Source organism: Tenrec ecaudatus, chromosome 8, assembly GCF_050624435.1.
Source record: "Tenrec ecaudatus isolate mTenEca1 chromosome 8, mTenEca1.hap1, whole genome shotgun sequence".
Taxonomy (NCBI): domain Eukaryota; kingdom Metazoa; phylum Chordata; class Mammalia; order Afrosoricida; family Tenrecidae; genus Tenrec; species Tenrec ecaudatus.
In genome coordinates this window covers 23,371,202-23,376,228 of record NC_134537.1, presented here as the reverse complement: position 1 = coordinate 23,376,228, position 5,027 = coordinate 23,371,202, and the positions used below count along the sequence as shown (strand labels likewise).

The 5,027-nt window shown below is 45.0% G+C and overlaps 1 pseudogene; it reads left to right on the top strand.

Moving 5' to 3' along the window:
- The first annotated feature begins 2,237 nt into the window (after window positions 1-2,237).
- LOC142454229 (interferon-induced transmembrane protein 3 pseudogene) lies at window positions 2,238-2,851 on the top strand (annotated as a pseudogene).
- The last annotated feature ends 2,176 nt before the right edge of the window (window positions 2,852-5,027 follow it).

Below are 5,027 nucleotides of genomic sequence, written 5' to 3'. Positions count from 1 at the left end.
CCATGGTGGGATGAGCTAATGTCAAGGCTGCCAACTTCAAGGTCCTGCAGTTCAAACCTACCAGCAGCTCTGAGGGAGAAAAACGAGGCTGTCTGCTCCCATACAGATTTACACTCTCAGAAACCCCATGTAGGGTTCCTATAAGTCAGAATGTATTCTATGGCAATGAATTTGTTTGTGGCTTTTAAAACCCAGGTAATAAAGACCATAAAATGCAGAGGGAAATTGGGTTTAAGGGAACAACATTCAAAAGCCTTGCTGGTGGCAGCGTAATAGATAGCACAGCACAATTTTACACAAGTTAAATATTTACTATCTACACACGCAATTTATAAATACAAGACCAGTCTTGGTGGCATCGTGGGTGTGGTAGTTACATAATTCCATGTCAATTTGAAAATCTATAAGAGTGTGTGGGGAGGAGTTTAATCTGACAATCAGGTCATAGCCTGTGAGTCCTTGTGGGCATGGCCTTCTCATAAGGAAGATTCTGGAAACTTCCCCACCCCTTCTCTGCTTTCACCTTCTTGCTGGCTGACCTTGGTGGTGGCCAGACCCCTGGAGCTGTACCCACTGCACCCATTGGATCCACAAGACGTTGCACCCACCGGCCTGTGATCTTCCTGCACTTTGCATCATTGTATGTGACTGTGTGAGTCTGAAAAGGGACTTGCACTACTGTACTACATTTACTACTATCAGACATGTGGACGTGAGCTAGACTGGAATGGGGCATTTTCTTGATATATAGTAACTCCGTGATCTAAAGTTCGCCTGTACACATATAACCGTCACTGGATTTGTTTCTTTATTTAACCGGGCCTAACAGTGGGTTACAGTTTGGGCTGCCAGCCACAAGGGAAGAGGTTTGAAACTTCCAGCCACTCCAGGGGAGGAAGAAGAGGTGTTCTCCTCTCATAAAGAGTTACAGTCTCAGAAGCTCCTAGAGGCCATTCTACCCTGTCCTCTAGGCTCTGTATGAGTGAGAACAGGCTCCACAGCAGTGAGTAAGAAACCTGCAAGACTTTCTGTGGTTTCCTGGTAGAAGTGGGTGCTGCCACTCCCAGGCCTGCCTCCCTCGATAGGAGGAGAAGAAAGCAAAACATGAAGAGAGAGAACAAAGTGAAAAATAAGGAAGACAGAGAAAAAGGACAGGGAACTGAAAGGAACCATGGAAAAGAGGTTGACAAGAAACCCTTGGCCATTGGGGCAATTCCAATACTTACCGACTGCTATAGACTCAAGTCTGACTCATAGCAACCCTATAGGAAGGATAGGGTAGAACTGCCCCCTTTGAGATTCTAAGAGGGTAACTCTTCTCAGGAGTAGAAAGCCGTATCTTTCTCCCCATTAGAGTTTCCAAGACTATAAATCCCTACAGGAGCAGACAGCCTCATCTTTCTCCCTCATTGTGGAGGGTAGGTTTGAACCAATGACCTTGCTATTGGTAGTCCAACAACACACTAGAGCTCCTCTTAGGGTAAGAGGAGAGAGAGGAAAATAAAGAGAGAGGCTAGAGCTGGAGTGGCGGCTGACTGATTTATTAGGGTCCAGTTTTCTCTATTCACCTAGGATTCCTCACCTACATGATTCAGCCTAAACAATCTACATATCACTCCCTCCCAGGGGGACAGGCAACAGAAAAGTGAGTGAAGGAAGACATCCCTCAGTGTAAGACATGAAAAAAAAATGTATCAAGGATTCATGAGGGAGGGGTGGGGGAATGAGCTGATACCAAGGGTTCAAGAAGAAAGAAAATGTTTTAGAAATGATGATGGCAAGACATGTACTAATGTGCTTGACACGATGGATGGATGGATGGATGGGATGGATTGTGATAAGAGCTGTATGAGCCCCCAATAAATTATTTTAAAAAGAGGATTCAGCCTAAACAAATACAAAGTTCACACGATGCTCAATTTGTTCCCTAATGTATTAATGGTAATGAAACACATCCATTCATTTTTCTCCCCAAACAAGCATTGTGGCAGAGTGTTTGGATGTTACTTCTAAGTCTGGAAGCATGCACAATGTGTTGACATTGGTTATCATTTAAGAAGAGGACTATAATTGATTTAAAGGTTCTTCTTTCTGCTGATTTGTATCTCATATCCTTCCAGCAGGCAGTATCAGTTTATAATAAGAAATACTGAGGAAACAAATAGGGTAAATGTCTTACATTTTAAACACCAGCCATAAACCACGATGTAGTTCTTAAGAACCAACCATAAGATTAGGAAGGGAGCTAGAGCGACCGCAGTCCTGACTCCACCGACCCGGGGCACAGCGGGTCCTTCTCGGCGCCATGAACCACGCGGCCCAGCCCTTCTTCCAGTGCGCCTCCGGGCCGCCCCCGACCTACCAGGTGCTCAAGGAGGAGCACGAGGTGGAGGTGCTGGGGGTGCCCCCCACCCTCGGTCCGGCGCCCACTGTGATCAGCATCCGCAGCGAGGTCTCCGTGCCCGACCACGTGGTCTGGTCCCTCTTCAACACGGTGTTCCTGAACATCTTCTGCCTGGGCTTCGTGGCGTTCGCCTACTCGGTGAAGGGACCGGAAGATGGTGGGCGACCTGATTGGGGCCAGAGCTACGCGTCCACCGCCAAGTGCCTGAACATCTGTGCCCTGGTCTTCAGCCTCCTCCTCTTTGTGGGGCTAATCATTCTCACGGTCGTCATGGCCAGCATGGCGGGGATGCCATACCATCCTCCCGGCTACTGAGACCTTTCCTCTATGGCCAGGCTTTTGGTTTGGGGTCCCCAGCCACCCCCACATCTGGCCCATTCTCAGTGGTTTGCCCACGTGTACCTGACAATAAACCATGTCCATAAAGTAAAAAAAAAAAAAAAAGAACCAACCATAAAACTCGGGTTCTCTTCACCAAGCTACACAAAACTGTCAAATCACCAAGGAATCCCTGAGAGTCACACTGGAGCTCTATTCTGCGGCTTCCAGGGCCCGCCCGTCCTCCTTGCCCCCCAAGACTTGGCTTGCCCCAACCTCCTCATTTTACATTTAAGGAAATGGAGGCCCTAGGAGCTGAAATGACCTGCCCAAGGTCACGTAACTGGTTGGTAAGAAAGCTGAAACACTATCACCAAGGAAGTCTTCTGGCTTTCCATTTACTTCTACGTTTCACTCTTGACTTGCTTGTTATTTTTTTAATTATTCTTATTTTTGACCCGTCACAGAGGTAATGTGGACTTGGGCTTGGGTTTACACAACAATGAATCAACAAATCATTTCAGTCCAAAGAAATCTAACAACAACAAAAAAGCAAAATAAAACTGTCAACTAGGTGAAAAATAAAATCATGCCAACGTCTTGTTTCACACTATATAGACAAAACAACTAGTAATTAAGTGCATGTTTCCCTTCTCAACTGGCTGCCTTGGCATTAGGTTTTCAAAACCGCAGAGACACCAACTGAGGGTGGGGACGGTGTAGGGGGTGTGTAGTGGGAGGTGGGGGCATGAGGGTGGGAGGGAAGCGGGAAGGTGGAGGGGAGGAAAAGAAATTTTATTTTAAGGCAAATTCAGTTCCGCCAACCTTGTTACCAATATAAATGACACAATAGTGCCACAATATAAATGTGGACACGAAATTGAATTGTGTTTACCAGCAAACGCCAATCATTCCTAGGAAACATGAGCCCACTGAGAAGTCAGCTTTGCTTGATATGAATATTCTTCCCAAGAAACCCAACTGCCATTGAATCTACTCCACCTCATAGTGACCCTATACGACCCTAGAACCGCACCTGCTATCAATCTTTACGAGAGAAGAAAGCCTCTTCTTTCTCCCTCAGAGAGGCCAATGGATGTGAACTGCTGGCCTTGTGGTTAGCAGTCCTTACCCGACAGCAGCACCAGGGAGCCCTTGACTTGGAATATTAGTTCCCACAAAAGTCCCTGTCTCCAACTACTGTTATTCTATGAGCTACTGGAAATCAAATGGGGAAGATGGAACACTGTTAGGCCCCCTTTGAACATGTTTTTTAATGTATTATATCTCAGGGACAAGACAGCTTCATATACCTGCCTCAAGACGATGGTCAACTATAGAAAAAGTTCAATTTGTTTTTAAAAAACAGCTGATTCTTTGTAGAACTCACTGGGCTAAACCCTTAGTGTGTGTAGTATACCCGGGGTGGGGGGATGGAGGATGGACAGGGTGTCCACCTTTTCATTTAGAAAGGATGGCAAATCTAGCTAGGCTGAATACTGCCTGCTCTCAAGACCATGATGGGAACTAATGAAAGAGCTTGATTTCCGGCCTTCAAGAATTAAGTAATCAGCTGCCTTTGGTTACCCCTAACAACTCACACAGTTCAGGAGATTACCAAGCAAACAGGCTGCAACAATTCAGACTCCAAAGCCAACTGGAGAGCTGAACTGACATGTATTCCCTGGGCAGACACTACCTTCTCATTTTGAAAAGAAGGAAGTGGAGTTATTAAGAAAAATCCAGGACTTGGCAAACGTCTGCTGAGGCACACTCATTATCGAAACGCACCCTTAGCAAAACAACCTGCAGGAGTAGCTGTGGTCAGACTTCTCCTATCATAGAGGTCAGAGAGGCAGACTCCTAAGTACCTTGCTTTCCCCTTAAATAATATTTACAAACACTTACCTTTTTTGTTTTCTTCTCCTTACTGGATATGATGGTCATGCTCAGAAAAGGTCATTCTGGAAAATACAAAAAGTATGATTATAAGGCGGAAGATAAATAAAATTAAATCCACAACAAAACCCCACCACCCAGAGATGAAACTTTTATGCATCTATCCTGAAGTTTGTTAAAATGAAGAATCTGTGTGAAATTTCCTTATGCCTGCTTTTGTTCTTTTTCCTTTTTTTGCCCCCATTTTGCATTATAAACTCATCACTTTCCTATGGCTTTGGAAATGCGTTGGAAAGATTGTTTTGAGCAATTATTAAATATTTCATTATGTAAATAGTGTAGTCAGGTTACTTTTCATTTTTCCCAGAATACAACATTGAAGTTTGTTGCAAATTCTCACCATTAC